This window comes from Vigna unguiculata, chromosome 8, assembly GCF_037176805.1.
Source record: "Vigna unguiculata cultivar grain cowpea cultivar isolate G323 ecotype 2 chromosome 8, ASM3717680v1, whole genome shotgun sequence".
NCBI classification, from domain to species: domain Eukaryota; kingdom Viridiplantae; phylum Streptophyta; class Magnoliopsida; order Fabales; family Fabaceae; genus Vigna; species Vigna unguiculata.
In genome coordinates, this window is record NC_140799.1 from 30,874,549 (window position 1) to 30,894,424 (window position 19,876).

The 19,876-nt window shown below is 28.4% G+C and overlaps 1 pseudogene; it reads left to right on the forward strand.

The window, feature by feature from the left end:
• Window positions 1-6,615: 6,615 nt before the first annotated feature.
• LOC114195047 (uncharacterized) lies at window positions 6,616-16,388 on the forward strand (annotated as a pseudogene).
• Window positions 16,389-19,876: the final 3,488 nt, after the last annotated feature.

Genomic DNA, 19,876 nt, shown 5'->3' on the forward strand with positions numbered 1-19,876 from the left:
AAAGAGGAATCTCCTAGAAAATTGATTAAAAGTAAATTATTTATAAAATAATTAATTTTTAAAATAACTAAGGGTAAAACGGGTATTATGAAATGTGGACACAAAAAGAGGAATCCCCTTTATTGTTATAGAACACATAGGCGCGACGTGTATTTGCATTTTTTAATTTTCAAGAAAGTTAAGATCAATAACAAATATATAATTTTTAAAATATATAAAAAAATAAGATATGTAAAAAGAAAATTTAAATGATGATTTAAGACAAAAGAGATTTGTAGAAAAATGATTAAAAGTAAATTATTTATAAAATAATTAATTTTTAAAATAACTAAGGGTAAAACGGGTATTATGAAATGTGGACACAAAAAGAGGAATCCCCTTTATTGTTAGAAAATTGATTAAAAGTAAATTATTTATAAAATAATTAATTTTTAAAATAACTAAGGGTAAAACGGGTATTATGAAATGTGGATACAAAAAGAGGAATCCCCTAGAAAAATGATTAAAAGTAAATTATTTATAAAATAATTAATTTTTAAAATAACTAAGAGTAAAACGGGTATTATGAAATGTGGACACAAAAAGAGGAATCCCCTAGAAAAATGATTAAAAGTAAATTATTTATAAAATAATTAATTTTTAAAATAACTAAGGGTAAAACGGATATTATGAAATGTGGACACAAAAAGAGGAATCCCCTTTATTGTTATAGATATAGATATAGATATAGATATAGATATAGATAGATTTTTTATTTTCAAGAAAGTTAAGATCAATAACAAATATATAATTTTTAAAATATATAAAAAAATAAGATATGTAAAAAGAAAATTTAAATGATGATTTAAGACAAAAGAGATTTGTAGAAAAATGATTAAAAGTAAATTATTTATAAAATAATTAATTTTTAAAATAACTAAGGGTAAAACGGGTATTATGAAATGTGGACACAAAAAGAGGAATCCCCTTTATTGTTAGAAAAATGATTAAAAGTAAATTATTTATAAAATAATTAATTTTTAAAATAACTAAGGGTAAAACGGGTATTATGAAATGTGGACACAAAAAGAGGAATCCCCTAGAAAAAATGATTAAAAGTAAATTATTTATAAAATAATTAATTTTTAAAATAACTAAGGGTAAAACGGGTATTATGAAATGTGGACACAAAAAGAGGAATCCCCTTTATTGTTATATATATATATATATTGTTATAGATATAGATAGATTTTTTATTTTCAAGAAAGTTAAGATCAATAACAAATATATAATTTTTAAAATATATAAAAAAATAAGATATGTAAAAAGAAAATTTAAATGATGATTTAAGACAAAAGAGATTTGTAGAAAAATGATTAAAAGTAAATTATTTATAAAATAATTAATTTTTAAAATAACTAAGGGTAAAACGGGTATTATGAAATGTGGACACAAAAAGAGGAATCCCCTTTATTGTTAGAAAAATGATTAAAAATAAATTATTTATAAAATAATTAATTTTTAAAATAACTAAGGGTAAAACGGGTATTATGAAATGTGGACACAAAAAGAGGAATCCCCTAGAAAAATGATTAAAAGTAAATTATTTATAAAATAATTAATTTTTAAAATAACTAAGGGTAAAACGGGTATTATGAAATGTGGACACGAAAAGAGGAATCCCCTAAAAAAATGATTAAAAGTAAATTATTTATAAAATAATTAATTTTTAAAATAACTAAGGATAAAACGGGTATTATGAAATGTGGACACAAAAAGAGGAATCCCCTTTATTGTTAATAGATTATTAATAATATTAATATATAATATATCAATATTTTTATTGATATGGGGAATAAAAAAAAATTATTGTTAGTATTATTAACTATAATATAGAAAAAATATTCTTATTTCATTATATTTTCATTAATATTATAATACTTATAATTATTATTATTCTTACTATTATTATTACTCATATTATTAACATTATTAATAATATATTACGTTTATAATTATTATTATATTATTATAGTGGTATTATTATTGTAGTATTATTATTGTATTATTTACATACATATTTTACTTTTATTTATTATAAAATTATATTCTAATTACTTACATTTTAATTTGTTTTGTTGTTGATTTATCTTTACATATAAGTAATTGATTGATTTCAAAAAATAGTTACTAAAATTAAAAAATAATTTTGTTTATTATAAATAATCATTTAAATTTAAAAAATAATAATTAGTATTAATCTATAACTCTATATAAAGAGGATTCCCTCTTTTGTGTCCACATTTCATAATTCCAATTTTACCCTTTACAATTTAATTATTTATTAAATTTTTAAAAATTAACGGTTACTTTTACTAGTTTTTATAAAACTATTTATTTATCTCCTTTTTCTTTTTTCTCATACTATTCATCAACAATTATTTTTTTCATATTTTCTCCATACATTTCACTTTAATTTTTATAAATACACTTTTATTTTGTTCATTAACTTAATAACATTACAATATCATCAATTATAAATATAATTCGAAAAATGCGTACACACAGGCGCTATCGCGCCTGTGTTTACACTAGTACAATTAATAACGATTCAATCGCTAACTACAACTAGTATAAACTATATATTATTAGTATATATAATAATGAAATAAAAATAATATAAAATGATAATGCCACGTAAATACTCCATAGTGCACCAAGAGCAGGATGTGAACAAAAAACAAACAAAACGGTTTCATTCTACTTCAAAAATCAAAAGTCACCTGGAAACTCTCTCTTATTGTTATTCTTCCTTCTATTGAGACGAATAATGCGTACGTGGACACGTCAAAAGCGGAGAAAGCGGCGTGGCTGATGAAGTGTCCTCCCCTCATCTCTCGCTGCCTCCGCGCCCCTCCCTCCGACCCCTCTCGCCTCGTTGCAAGGTCGTTGTCTCCATCGACCCTCTCAACTCCAACGACGACGTTTCTCCTACTAAAGTTCTTCTCCTTTCCTCTATCAACAGATAATGAATGTGTGGATGTCATGTTGTAATCCACATTGGGTGAGTGCAAATGGTGAGACCTGAAAATCAAGGACTCTGTTATGGTTGGATCAATTGGGTATTATATTCTTTTTTAGTTGTTTAGATTAACCAAAGTGAGTTGAGCTAGAACTGTTAGAATTAATTGACAAATTAATTCTATTAGTGACTCATTTGAAATATGATGATGACCCAATTGTGATTTAATAAAATATAAAGATTTATTGGTTATTATTATAGAAAGTGATAATAAAATAAAATAAAGATAAAGATAAAATAAAAACCAACTTGATGGACGTTGGTTTATAAAAGGAATTGGGATTTTGTATCTGGCCATAAGGTTCTTTTCACAGTAACCCATCAAGATCGTGTGAGAAGAGAAAGAAAGATAAAGAGATAGATTGGGAAACGGTGATTGAAGAGCACACAAGATTACAAATTTGAAGAACGCATATTCACAGGATTTTCATATCAATACTAATATTAATTATTATTTTTAAATTTAAATGATTATTTATAATAATAAAAATTAATTTTTAGTTTCATTGTTTTACTAATATTATTATTATATTTATTGTTTTACTAATAAAAAAAATTAGTAAAATAGTAAAATTTAAAAAATAATTATTATAAACAATCATTTAAATTTAAAAAATAATAATTAGTATTAGTATTGATATTAATAAAATAATAATAATTATTTTTTTCGTATTTTTGTTTTAAATAATATTATTATTATTAGTATTATTTATTAATTTTATTATTATACATATTATTAGAAGTATTGGTTATAGTAATAATAATATTATTATTATTATTAACATTATCATTATTACGATTATTATTAGTAGTACTATTCTTATCATAAATAATATTAATGTTATTACTATTGTTTTAATTTTGATATGAAGATAAAATAATGGGAGTATATTTTAGTTATTTGCATTTTTATTATTTGAATTGTAGTGTTTAGATATACATTTTACTTTCATATACTACATAATTATATTTAATTACTTGCATTTTTATTTGCTTTGTTGCTGATTTATGTTTAATTAGTTGAATTAAAAAAATAGATACTTAAATTAGTAAAATAATAAAACTAAAAAGTAATTTTTTTATTGTGAATAATCATTTAAATTTTAAAAAAATAATTAAGAAGATAAAATTATAAAAACAAAATAGGACACATGCATCTCTTTATATATGTAATTTATGTATTAATATTATTAATATTATTATTATCACTATATTTTTTATTTGTTTTATTGTTGATTTATATATGTAATTTATGTATTAATAATATTAATATTATTATTATCACTACACTTTTTATTTGTTTTATTGTTGATTTATCATTACATCTGAGTAAAAATAATATTACAATTATTATTATAATTAGATATTATTATTATAATAATAATAATTATTATTATTATATGTACTATTAGTGGTAAAAATATTAATGTTACTATTATTATTATTAAATTTATTAATATTAGTAGTAAAAGTATTAATAATATTATTATTAGAATGATTATTAAAATTAATGTATAATATATTAATATTTTTTTATTATTTATTTTTATTAATATTAAATTTATTAATATTATTAACAGTAATAACATTATTAGTACCAGTGAACACAGGCATTGTCGCGCCTGTGTATTCGCATTTTTTAATTTTCAAGAAAGTTAAGATCAATAACAAATATATAATTTTTAAAATATATAAAAAAATAAGATATGTAAAAAGAAAATTTAAATGATGATTTAAGACAAAAGAGATTTGTAGAAAAATGATTAAAAGTAAATTATTTATAAAATAATTAATTTTTAAAATAACTAAGGGTAAAACGGGTATTATGAAATGTGGACACAAAAAGAGGAATCCCCTTTATTGTTAGAAAAATGACTAAAAGTAAATTATTTATAAAATAATTAATTTTTAAAATAACTAAGGGTAAAACGGGTATTATGAAATGTGGACACAAAAAGAGGAATCTCCTAGAAAATTGATTAAAAGTAAATTATTTATAAAATAATTAATTTTTAAAATAACTAAGGGTAAAACGGGTATTATGAAATGTGGACACAAAAAGAGGAATCCCCTTTATTGTTATAGAACACATAGGCGCGACGTGTATTCGCATTTTTTAATTTTCAAGAAAGTTAAGATCAATAACAAATATATAATTTTTAAAATATATAAAAAAATAAGATATGTAAAAAGAAAATTTAAATGATGATTTAAGACAAAAGAGATTTGTAGAAAAATGATTAAAAGTAAATTATTTATAAAATAATTAATTTTTAAAATAACTAAGGGTAAAACGGGTATTATGAAATGTGGACACAAAAAGAGGAATCCCCTTTATTGTTAGAAAAATGATTAAAAATAAATTATTTATAAAATAATTAATTTTTAAAATAACTAAGGGTAAAACGGGTATTATGAAATGTGGACACAAAAAGAGGAATCCCCTAGAAAAATGATTAAAAGTAAATTATTTATAAAATAATTAATTTTTAAAATAACTAAGGGTAAAACGGGTATTATGAAATGTGGACACGAAAAGAGGAATCCCCTAAAAAAATGATTAAAAGTAAATTATTTATAAAATAATTAATTTTTAAAATAACTAAGGATAAAACGGGTATTATGAAATGTGGACACAAAAAGAGGAATCCCCTTTATTGTTAATAGATTATTAATAATATTAATATATAATATATCAATATTTTTATTGATATGGGGAATAAAAAAAAATTATTGTTAGTATTATTAACTATAATATAGAAAAAATATTCTTATTTCATTATATTTTCATTAATATTATAATACTTATAATTATTATTATTCTTACTATTATTATTACTCATATTATTAACATTATTAATAATATATTACGTTTATAATTATTATTATATTATTATAGTGGTATTATTATTGTAGTATTATTATTGTATTATTTACATACATATTTTACTTTTATTTATTATAAAATTATATTCTAATTACTTACATTTTAATTTGTTTTGTTGTTGATTTATCTTTACATATAAGTAATTGATTGATTTCAAAAAATAGTTACTAAAATTAAAAAATAATTTTGTTTATTATAAATAATCATTTAAATTTAAAAAATAATAATTAGTATTAATCTATAACTCTATATAAAGAGGATTCCCTCTTTTGTGTCCACATTTCATAATTCCAATTTTACCCTTTACAATTTAATTATTTATTAAATTTTTAAAAATTAACGGTTACTTTTACTAGTTTTTATAAAACTATTTATTTATCTCCTTTTTCTTTTTTCTCATACTATTCATCAACAATTATTTTTTTCATATTTTCTCCATACATTTCACTTTAATTTTTATAAATACACTTTTATTTTGTTCATTAACTTAATAACATTACAATATCATCAATTATAAATATAATTCGAAAAATGCGTACACACAGGCGCTATCGCGCCTGTGTTTATACTAGTACAATTAATAACGATTCAATCGCTAACTACAACTAGTATAAACTATATATTATTAGTATATATAATAATGAAATAAAAATAATATAAAATGATAATGCCACGTAAATACTCCATAGTGCACCAAGAGCAGGATGTGAACAAAAAACAAACAAAACGGTTTCATTCTACTTCAAAAATCAAAAGTCACCTGGAAACTCTCTCTTATTGTTATTCTTCCTTCTATTGAGACGAATAATGCGTACGTGGACACGTCAAAAGCGGAGAAAGCGGCGTGGCTGATGAAGTGTCCTCCCCTCATCTCTCGCTGCCTCCGCGCCCCTCCCTCCGACCCCTCTCGCCTCGTTGCAAGGTCGTTGTCTCCATCGACCCTCTCAACTCCAACGACGACGTTTCTCCTACTAAAGTTCTTCTCCTTTCCTCTATCAACAGATAATGAATGTGTGGATGTCATGTTGTAATCCACATTGGGTGAGTGCAAATGGTGAGACCTGAAAATCAAGGACTCTGTTATGGTTGGATCAATTGGGTATTATATTCTTTTTTAGTTGTTTAGATTAACCAAAGTGAGTTGAGCTAGAACTGTTAGAATTAATTGACAAATTAATTCTATTAGTGACTCATTTGAAATATGATGATGACCCAATTGTGATTTAATAAAATATAAAGATTTATTGGTTATTATTATAGAAAGTGATAATAAAATAAAATAAAGATAAAGATAAAATAAAAACCAACTTGATGGACGTTGGTTTATAAAAGGAATTGGGATTTTGTATCTGGCCATAAGGTTCTTTTCACAGTAACCTATCAAGATCGTGTGAGAAGAGAAAGAAAGATAAAGAGATAGATTGGGAAACGGTGATTGAAGAGCACACAAGATTACAAATTTGAAGAACGCATATTCACAGGATTTTCATGGATCAAGGTTAGTGCTCTATTATGTTTTATCGTGAGAATTATAAATCTTAAAGATTCTTAATTAGTTTTACATGTGATATCAGAGCATGTGTTCTAAGATTTATGATTCTCCAATTAAGTGGTTTTCATTATGATGTTTTTCGTTGCATGCATATATATATGTAAAGGTATAATTGCTTTTCATGATTATTTTTTGGTCTGCAAGCCGCGTGTTAAAAACCTTGTCCATGGCATGAATTAGTTTTTGTGAAATCTGTTCATGTGTGATTTGTTTCAAATTAGAAAGCCTCTGCAAAAAAGAATGTGTGCCTAATTGAATTCTTGTTTTCCACTATTACGTTTTCTGGATCAAGTGCATGCATGATGAAGGTCACATCCGTTTTATGTGAATGCATGAGCCTTTAAATTTGGAGTGAAAACCGTTACGTGAGTGAACGTGTGAAAATTGGAAGTTTTCCAATTTCATAACGTGTGAACCGTGTAATTACGTGGTTTGTTAAAATTAAAGTTTAATATTTTTATTGGGTTATGTTACCAATAAAATTAATATTAATTATTTTATTTATATAAATAATTAATAATTTTATTTTAATTTGTAATAATATTTATGTTTGTTATTGTTAAATTAAAATTAATGAGGATGCTATATAAAGTTTATAGCAATTAAATGTATATTTATTTATTTGAAATCAAGTATGATAAATTTTGTTAGTCACCAAAGTGATCAAAATTTTAAAGTTTTTGTGATTTCAAATTATTAATGTTTTATTTTAATTACCCATAGTATGGATGCTAAATTATGAATAATTAAATTTATGGGTTAATTAAAATTCATTAATTATAAGGCATTTAAGGATCGCCTAAAGGTTGATTAATTGTTCTCATAATTAATGAACATGATTGTAGATAATTTTGTATGCGTCACTAGTTTTATTTATATACCCAAAGGTAGTAGGTGATTCTAATTGATGCATATTTTAATTATCAATAATGTTATAATATGATTAGCATCATTATGTTTATGTTTGTATATTGTTGGATCTCCCAAAGGAGAACATTAGTATGCATAGAATGATTGTTTATATCTGAATATGTTTTTACGTTTAGTTTTATGACTCAAAGCATTAATGTTAGGCATGTGTTAATTGCAGTCTCTGTTCCGGTATCTTTACACTTGCATGCTTCGTTTGTTTTAGTCTTTAATGGGTTGAATTTCCCTTACTGGAGTGAGCAAGTCCAATTTCCCTTAGGTGTGTTGGATCTTGATCTAGCTTTTCAAGTTGAAAAGTCGGCTGCTATCACGGATGCTAGTAGCAATGAAGAGAAAGCCCATTACAAAGCTTGGGCAAGATCAAATAGACTTAGCTTAATGTTTATGAGAATGAGCATAGCAAGCAATATAAAGTCAGCTCTTCCTAAAACTAATGACGCAAAAGAATTTATGAAATTTGTGGAAGAGCGCTCCCAAACTGCTGATAAGTATCTCGCTGGGACACTGATGGGTACGTTGACCACCATGAAGTTTGATGGCTCACGTACCATGCATGAGCATGTGATCGAGATGACAAATATCGCAGCAAGACTTAAGTCTTTAAGAATGGTAGTGGATGAAAGTTTTCTCGTGTAGTTCATTCTGAACTCATTACCGTCTGAGTATGGTCCGCTCCAGATGAACTACAACACCATGAAAGACAAGTGGAATGTGCATGAATTGCACATTATGCTAGTTCAGGAGGAGACCCGACTAAAGAACTTAGGAAGCCACTCTATTCAATATGTGAAGAATCAAGGAGCTGTTGGAAAGAAAGTTGCTAAGAAACATGGAAAGGGTAAAGGACCACTAAAGATTGACGAGTCCTCAACCAAAATCCAGAAGAAAAATGACAAATGTCATTTCTGCGGGAAGTCTGGACATTTCCAGAAGGACTGCATAAAGCGTAGAGCTTGGTTCGAAAAGAAAGGTGAGCATAATGCTTACGTATGTTTTGAATCAAACTTAACTGAAGTTCCCCATAATACGTGGTGGATTGATTTTGGATGTACGACTCATGTTTCTAATGTGATGCAGAGATTTCTTACAACCCGAACCATAAACCCAAATGAGAAGTTTGTCTTCATGGGCAATAAAGAGAAAGTTCCAGTGGAAGCGGTCGGGACTTATCGTCTAATCCCCGACACTGGATATCACTTAGACCTTATGGATACTTTTTATGTACCTAGTATCACTAGGAATTTAATCTCTTTGTCTAAGCTTGATATTACTGGATATTCTTTTAAGTTTGGGAATGGTTGTTTCAGTTTGTTTAAGCATACTTTTATGATTGAAATTGATACACTTTATGATGATTTATATAAATTGAATTTGGATAATTTCTATGCTGAAACTCTTATGACTTTGCATCACAATGTTGGCACTAAACGTAGTTTAGTGGATGAACGATCTGCTTACTTGTGGCATAAACGTTTGGGACATATTTCCAAAGAAAGAATGCAAAGATTAGTAAAGAATGAAATCCTTCCGGATTTAGATTTTATTGATTTGAATGTGTGTGTGAATTGTATTAAAGACAAACAAACTAAACACACAAAGAAAGGAGCCACGAGAAGCACTCAGCTTCTTGAAATCATACACACCGATATATGTGGTCCGTTTGATGTAAATTCTTTCAATAAAGAGAAGTACTTCATCACCTTTATTGATGATTTTTCGCGTTATGGACATGTCTATTTACTACATGAGAAATCTTAGTCAGTAAATGCCTTGGAAGTTTATATAAATGAAATGGAAAGGCAATTAGACAAAAAGGTGAAAATCGTAAGGTTTGATAAAGGTGGTGAGTATTATGGAAGATATGATGAAAGTGGACAACACCCTGGTCCGTTCGCTAAGTTCCTTGAGAAATGTGGTATTTGTGCTCAATACATAATGTCAGGCACACCACAATAAAATGGTGTATCAGAAAAGCGTAATCGAACCTTAATGGATATGGTTAGGAGTATGTTAAGTAATTCATGTTTACCCATATCATTGTGGATGTATGCTTTAAAGACTGCCATGTATTTGTTGAACAGGGTTCCTAGTAAAGCTGTTCAAAAGACTCCTTTTGAGTTATGGACGAATAGGAAACCCAATTTGAGACACCTGCATGTTTGGGGTTGTCAATCAGAAGTAAGAATATACAATCCACAAGAAAATAAATTGGATGAAAGAACAATCGATGGATTTTTCATTGGTTATCCAGAAAAATCAAAAGGGTATATGTTTTACTGTCCTACCCATAGTACACGAATCATTGAAACTAGAAATGCTCGATTCATTGAGAATGGTGAAACCAGTGGGAGTGAAGCTTCACGAAATGTGGAGATTAAGGAAGTTAGAGTACAAGTTCCTATAGATAGTACTTCTTTATCAAGATTTGTTATTCCACATGTTGTAGAAACTCACAATAATCAAGAAGAATAACAAATTAATGATCCCGAGGTTAATAATGAACCGATAGTAGAACAACCACAAGAAATAGTATTAAGAAGATCTCACAGAGATAGAAAGTCTGCTATTTCGAATGACTATGTGGTTTATCTACAAGAGTCAGAAAATGACTTAAGTATTGATAATGATCCAATTTCTTTTTCAGAAGCCATTAATGGTGATAATTCTGATAAGTGGTTAGATGCCATGAAAGATGAGCTTAAATCAATGGCACATAATGACGTACGAGACCTTGTGGAATTGCCAGAAGGATGTAAGAGAGTTAGGTGTAAATGGGTCTTTAAGACTAAGCGTGACTCTCAAGGCAATATTGAACGTTACAAGGTTCGTCTTGTTGCCAAAGGTTTTACTCAGAAAGATGGCATTGACTATAAGGAAACATTTTCGCCTGTTTCTAAGAAAGATTCTTTTAGAATTATCATGGCATTAATAGCTCATTATGATCTTGAGTTGCATCAAATGGATGTTAAAACTGCTTTTCTGAATGGGGATTTAGAACAGGATGTCTATATGGACCAACCGGTGGGGTTCGCTGAAGAAGGAAAGGAGCACATGGTGTGTAAACTTAAGAGATCAATATATGGACTTAAGCAAGCTTCTCGGCAATGGTATCTTAAGTTCAATGATACTATTGTGGCTTTTGGATTTAAAGAAAACATCGTTGATCGGTGTATATATCTGAAGGTCAGTGGGAGTAAGTTTATATTTTTGATTCTATATGTTGATGATATCTTGCTTGCGACTAATGATCTTGGTCTATTAAGTGAGACTAAAAGGTTTCTCTCTAATAACTTTGAAATGAAAGATATAGGTGAGGCATACTATGTGATAGGAATAGAAATATTTCGTGACAAATCACAAGGACTGTTAGGTTTGTCTCATAATGCATATATTAATAAAGTTTTAGAGAGATTCAGAATGGATAAATGTTCAGCATCTCCCGTTCCAATACAGAAAGGAGACAAGTTTAGTCTCATGCAATGTCCAAAGAATGATTTGGAATGGAAACAGATGGAAAATATCCCTTATGCATCTGTTGCTGGGAGTTTGATGTATGCTCAAACATGTACGAGGCCAGATATTAGCTTTGGAGTTGGTATGCTTGGTAGATACCAAAGTAATCCAGGTCTGAAGCATTGGAAAGCTGCAAAGAAAGTTTTAAGATACCTACAAGGAACAAAGAATCACATGCTTACTTATAGAAAATCTGATCACCTTGAGGTGATAGGTTATACAGATTCAGACTTTGTCGGCTGTATGGATACAAGAAAGTCTACATTTAGTTATGTGTAGCTTTTAGCCGAATGAGCGATTTCATGGAAAAGTGCGAAGCAGTTTGTCATTGCTGCATCCACCATGGAAGCTGAATTTGTGGCATGCTTTGAGGCCATAGTTCAGGCTAATTGGTTGCGAAACTTTATTTCAGGACTTGGAGTAGTCGACAGTATTTCCAAGCCGCTGAAAATTTATTGTGATAATTCCGCAGCAGTCTTCTTTTCTAAAAACGACAAGTATTCTAAAGGTGCTAAGCATATGGAGGTGAAATACTTTGCCGTTAAAGTAGAAGTTCAAAAACGTAAAATGTCAATAGAACATATTAGCACAGATCTTATGATTGCTGACCCTTTAACAAAAGGGTTACCGCCCAAATTGTATGCTGGTCATGTACAGAATATGGACATTATGTCTACTAGTGAATGTTAAATGTTGAATGTTAATGTTTTTTAATGTTTATGTGACACTCTGAGCTCCCTAATGTATAAATTTCTGAAATCTGTGTTTTCTTCTTTATGTTTATGCATGCAAATTATGATGAATAAAATAAATTATGTTATGTTATTGCTTTGTAAAATGACATTATGTTTAAACCCATTATGAACTTCTCGTTTTTAAGGTCATATTAAGGAGAAATGGATGATATAGTAGTACATGGAAGGGATCATGTCGACCAAATGATGTGTGACCGCCATGACTCTTATTATTTCTGTATCTTTAATTATGAATAATGATGGAACCAATTTATGCAAGGTCTTTTAATGCGCATTATATTTATGTATTAAATCACATAATGTTATGACATCATATGAGTCAAGTGGGAGAATGTTAGAATTAATTGACGAATTAATTCTATTAGTGACTCATTTGAAATATTATGATGGGCTCAATTGTGATTTAATAAAATATAAAGACTTATTGGTTATTATTATGGGAAGTGATAATAAAATAAAATAAAGATAAAGATAAAATAAAAACCAACTTGATGGACGTTGGTTTATAAAAGGAATTGGGGTTCTGTCTCTGGCCATAAGGTTCTTTTTCATAGTAACCCATCAAGAACGTGTGAGAAGAGAAAGAAAGGTAAAGAGATAGATTGGGAAATAGTGATTGAAGATCACACAAGATTACAAATTTGAAGAACGCATATTCACAGGATCTCTCATGGATCAAGGTTAGTGCTCTATTATGTTTTATCGTGAGAATTATAAATCTTAAAGATCCTTAATTAGTTTTACAAGAACTTCTTCCAAGTTTTGTCCAATATCTTTTTGTTTAGGAAAATGATATGTATATTATACAGTTACTTTGTATCATATGAAAATAGTTACTTTTACTATAGTTATTAGTGACACTTTTTCTTGTTATTTTTGTCCTTTTAAATTGATTGTTTAGTTAAAATACTCAGTTTACAATGGAGTTGGCTGGAACTGAAGTTGGACATATACCCAAATGTTATGTTATGGATATGTTTAAAGACTTCATTCCCATGTATGTGTTTTTAGACACACCGCAAGGTAAATAATTTTCATCTTTCGGTGACTATTTACATTGAAAGTTACTTTGTTGGATAGTTAAGCTCACTGTTATTGATATCTTGGTTTGACATGAAGTAGTTGTGATTGTTTCAACATGCTGAGATGTATATTACTTTAATATTATCACATGGTAAATGATCACCTGTATAATGGTGCTTATTATTGAAATGAGGGTGTTCCTTCATAAAAGAAAGAAATGTAGCCATTCATTATTTTTAACACTATAGGTTGAAACAAGTAGACCTCATATGTATAAGCTTTGAATCATATGTTTGAAATAATCAGAGGAGTTTATGATGCATGCACATTCTTTTCTAAATTAGTTACAAGTTTGACCTTCCAAAATTTTAGTTAATCTGTTATAACGAATCTTTTATTTGGACAATTGCACTTCATTAGAGTAACTATTCTTACGAAACCAAAATAATACCTTGCAAAGACTTCAAAGCACTCTATGTGTCCTATTCCGAGGTGTACTCGTCCTCTTTCAAGTACTCATTCTTCCTTAATCGGATGGGGTTGTGCCTGCAGAAGACCCTCCAACACTCAAGTCAACAAGATGTTTTAGTAAGCGGTCAAAGCTAAGATTTAGTGATTAATGAAAAATGTACCTAATTACCTAAAGTCACATGGTATTTATAATTATTTTTAAGAACTTTACTTGGCACGTTATGTGGAGCATTACTTGGAATCTTATCTAGCCATGGGCTTATAATGGGGGCCCACTTATCTATATAGGTTTCTTTTTAGATGCCCACCTATTCTGATGGAGCTGGTAAGTACCCGTCGTAGGCTGGGGACTAACCGACCTTGATTAATACAGTAACCGTTGTAAGGCATATTGTAGAAAACATGTTACTATCTTAATGTTTTTGATTTGTGTTTCTCTGGTGTTGTTTTTAACAACTAACAACCATTTAAAATATTTAGTTGTTGGATATTATTGGATTGAAATTCCCTATAAAGAGTATTATGTTTATGTTATTATCTATGCTTTTGGTTGTAAAAATTCCAAGAATGTTTTTCTTCAATTATCTCTTATTACGAGGTTAAGAGGTCTCCTTGCTAATGCTTAGCAAGTGGTTATTCTAGGGTGGTTCTTTGTTGAATATGTCAAAGAGACTGACAAGTTTATTTAGTTAATATGCTGGCCTTCTATATCTTAGTCTACAACCAACACTACATGATATTTTATTCTTTGTTCTTTTACTTTTTTCTTTCTCTTTTCCCTAAAGTTTTTTTTTTCTTGACATGATTTGGTTTGGTATCTAAAGCATCATTAATATCCTCTATCAAAGTTAATTTAGAAAATGTAAATCTAGCTGTTAAAATTTTTGTTGTGTTGTAGGAAAGATCTCTGTGGAAGGAAAAATACTGAATAGGTTTGACATGAGGCCCCATAATCAAAATCTTGAACTCTATGGGAAACTTTGTCGGGAAAGGACAAACAAGTATATGGTAAAAAGTAGACAGATTCAGGTTTTCTTTTGGCTCTGGTTCTCCTTATCATGAGTTAGGCAAACTGTTTCATTATCTTTGACTTCGACATTCTATTTTCAGGTTATTGACAATGATAGTGGGGCACACATGAGGCCAATGCTAGGGATGATCAGTTTTTCAACTTCTGGCCCCCTGTAATGGCTTATTCTCCTTCTTGTTACCAATCGTAGTTCTTAATGAATTCATGCTAAGAGATCCCTTGTTTTGGCACAATGTCAGCTCATCATTAGTTTATAACTTACTGATCAAATCACATCTAGCCCTCCCCTTGCCTCTTCTCCCCTCTTTTTCAATTGATAATGAGATAAATGAGATATATAGTGTTGAAAAGGTGGTGTCAATGACTATTTCTACAAGCTTGCTATGTAGTTCAATATTTTTAATTAATTTATACTTTAGTTGTAATAGATGTTTGTGTTGGATTAGGAAAAGAAGAAAACTCCTACTAAAGCAAGTGATACAAAGAGAACAAGAAGAGATCGTGGGGAGATGGAAGAGATTGTGTTTAAACTATTTGAATGACAGTCTAATTGGAGTTTACGAAACCTCATACAAGAAACTGACCAACCTGAAGTATGTGCTTTGAGTAGTTTTACTCTTAAAATTTGGCTTTCTTAAATACTTGCACTTTTATAAACTTAAATCTTAAATATCTATGCAAAATGAACTGCAACCATAAAAGTTTGTTGCTTATAATGGATATGAATATGTAGAAAATGTTCAAATTTGTCTGATATAATAATTTGTGCAATTGAACTAATCTATACAAGATAGGTTGATAAGTTAATTTGAGTTGTATACCTCATTTTCAAAGAATTTTTGAGAGATTAAGATTGTATGTTTGTATCATTTATGTTATTTTTATGAGAAATGATGAAGATAACGATGTATGTTGTACTTTTACTGCTTAATAGGTATGTCTCTACAAGCCCACACACCATTATGAAACAATATACTTTCAAATTGACATTTATTTGTTTGTGATTATTAATATAGTAGAGCCTGTTTTAACTAATGTGGTGGATATTCACATTTTTACAACAATTTCTAAAAGATATACTAAAAGACCTTTGTGTCTACAACAACAAAGGAACTAATCAAGGCACGTATGAACTGAAGCCTGAATACAGAAAATTTAGAGATTAAGCAACCTTTAAACAAGTTTTATTTGTGCTCATCCATTTGTTAACCTTGTTCAAATAATATGTAGCTTACTCATTTCAGTTTCTTCACTATGTTCACATTGCAAATAAAGCAAAATGCATCTTGTTACAGCCTTTTCTAATTCTTCTGTATGTTTTATTTTGCAGATTTTGTTACATCACAATTTATATGTGTTCCTTGGTTGGAAAGCATAACTAGATTAATTTTTGAACAATTTATGGTGTTATTGCAAAATTAACAAAAAATACTATGTGAAATTGCTCTGAAACTAGCAAATGGCATGAGAGGTTGAATTATGTTGTGTTTAATTTCCTATATTCTTTCTTAAACATAAATAAGTTTATTCAACTTTGGATACTTGTAAGCCATTGGATGCATTTCTACTACTTCAAAGGTTGTTGATGTTTATAGTCATTAAGTTTACGCAACTTTGGATACATGTAAGTCATTGGATGCATTTCTACGGTTGCAAAGCTGGTAGATGTTTTTAGTCATTATATTGCTTTGTAGCGCTCATTTTTTGTGTAGTTCACTGTTTTCTTCTATTTTGCTTAAAGTTAAACGACTCTAACTCAGTTGATTATCATGTCCTTTTTTTATAAGAAAGTGTTCTTTCCCACTAATCTTGTTAGCTTCCCCATAATTTTCTCTTTTTATTTTGTTGTGCAACATGTTTCCTCTCTTCTTCCTCTAGAGTAGCGGTGCAATAATGGCAGCCGCAGCGTGATGTTGTGTAATCTGAGTCTTTTCTTGTTATTGTAAGAGTGCATCCCCATATATTTTAGAACTAGAATCTTTGTAAAAACAACTTATTGCTTGAGACTAAATGATGTGTTGTTGTTGAAACATCTCTTAAAAGACTTTTTTTTCTTCCTCTTTGTTGGTCACTTTTTTCTCACTTATTTCTTCTTTTCTGTTTTCTTCTGTATCTTTTGTCTTGAATCTTTTTTTCTCTCAACTCCTCCTCTTCATTTTCCCTTACTAAAATCCTCCTCTTTATTTTTTCTCTCTCAAGTCCTCCTCTTTTACTTCTTTTTCTTCACTAATTTTTTTTCCTTCGCATCTCTTCCTTTCATCATAGCATGAACATGTCTTTACCAATATTCATCAAACATTTTCTCTTTATCTTTATACCTTAGCTCTTTCTTTTCTTTCCTTTTTCTCTCCCTCCTCAAAACTTTTTTCAATTTCCTCTCTATGTGTGAAACAAACTCATCAACAAATAATTTGTGATAGTCATTGAGTTGAAAAACACTTTTTCAGCTGTGAATTAGCTCATAAGATCAAATTTGAAATTTGCTTATGAGAACTCCACAAGGTTCTCACAAAAGAGAAAACTCAAAAGACCGATCAAGATCATATTAGCCACATGTCTCCATAGAATTACTTTACTCTTTTATCTATTTAATTTATTTTTTTTAAACTGATTAAAAATTGCAATATATTTCAACTCTATTTTTTAATGTCTAATAAATTACTATTTTTGATCAGACGTACATTGATTAAACGAGTCTAGTAACACATATTAGACAAATAAAGCAAAAAAAAAAAAAGACAAGTCTATTAATATACATTTTAGGTGAGTTTGTACATACATTGATTAAACGAGTATAACAAAAATTATTAGACGAGTCTACCAATACACAATAAACGAGTATGTCCATACATTAGTTAGATGAGTATAACAAAAGACATTGGACGTCATCTCATACATTGATTAAACGAGTCTAATAATACACTAATTAGACGAGTATAACAAAAAATATTAAACGAATTTGTCGATACACTGATTAAAAATGTTTAGCAATACACATTATATGAGTTTGTTCATACAATCACTAGACAACTATAGCAAAAAAAAATGGTCAAATCATTCCACACATTGATTAGACTAGTCTAGGAGTACCAATTAGATGAGTCTATCCATACATTAATTAGACAAGTCTAGCAACAAACACTAGATAAGTATGTCCATACCCTGATAAGACAAGACTAGCAATATACATTGCACAATTATGTCCATACACAAATTATATGAGTTTATTAATACACAATAGACGAGTGTGTCCATTGATTGATTAAACAAGTCTTGTAATACACATTAAATGTTTATACTCATGCATTGATTAGACGACTATGTCCATACACTAATTAAAGGAGTATAACAACAGACACTAGACAAGTATGTTTATACACTAACTAGACAAGTATAACAATATACATTAGACTATACACATATTAAATGAGTTTATTAATACACATTAAATGAGTTTGTCCACTCACTTACACGAGTCTTGCAATATTGCTTACACAAGTTTTGCAATACACATTGCAAAAGTATGAATATACACTTACATGCGTGTTTTCATACATTGATTAGGCGAGTCTAGCAATACACATCAGACAAGTCTTTTCATACACTAATTAGAAAAATATGACAAAACAATTACATGAGTCTAAAACATACACATTATACGAGATTCTCCATACATTAATTAGATTAGTATAAAAAATATTAGATAAGTCATTTCATACGTTGATTAAATGAGTATAACAAAAATTATTACACAAGTACATGAATATATTAATTAGATGAGTAAAGCAAAAAGACATATGACAAGTTTTTCAATGTATTGATTAGACGAGTCACAATACACATTAGATGAGTCATTCATATATCAATTAGACGACTCTAACAATATACATAAGATAAGTGTCCATACCTAAACTAGACGAGTCAATTAATACACATTAGAGGATTGTGTTCATTCATTGATTATATGAATTTTGCAATACACATCAGACAAATCTGTTCATACACTGATAATATGAGTATAACAAAAAAATTACACAAATCTAGCAATGCACATTAGATGAGTTTGTCCACTCATTAATTAGACGAATATTACAAAAAAACATTACACGAGTCTAGCAATGCACATTAGACGAGACTGCCCATAGACTAATTAGACAAAAAATATTAGACGAGGTTAGAAATTCATTGATTACATGAATAAAAAAAACATTAAATGGATTTGTTGATGCATTGATTCGACTAGCATAGCAGTGCACATTAGATGAGGCATTCATATATTGATTAGATGAGTCTAACAATACACATTAGACGAGTTTGTCCGTAAACTCATTAGACAAGTACGCAAAAAAAATGTTATATGAGTTATCCCATACAATAGTTAGACGAGTCTAAGAATACACAATAGACAAGTCTGTTCATACACTAATTAGACGAGTCTTGTAATACACATAAAACAAATTTATCTATAACTAATTAGATTAGTCTAGCAATATACACTATACGAGTCTGCTCATACCCATGTTAGACGAGTATACTGATACACATTAGAGGACTATGTCCATATATTAATTACATGAGTCTAGCAATTTACATTAGACAACTATATCCATATATTGAGTAGATGAGTTTAACAACACATATTAGACGAGTATGT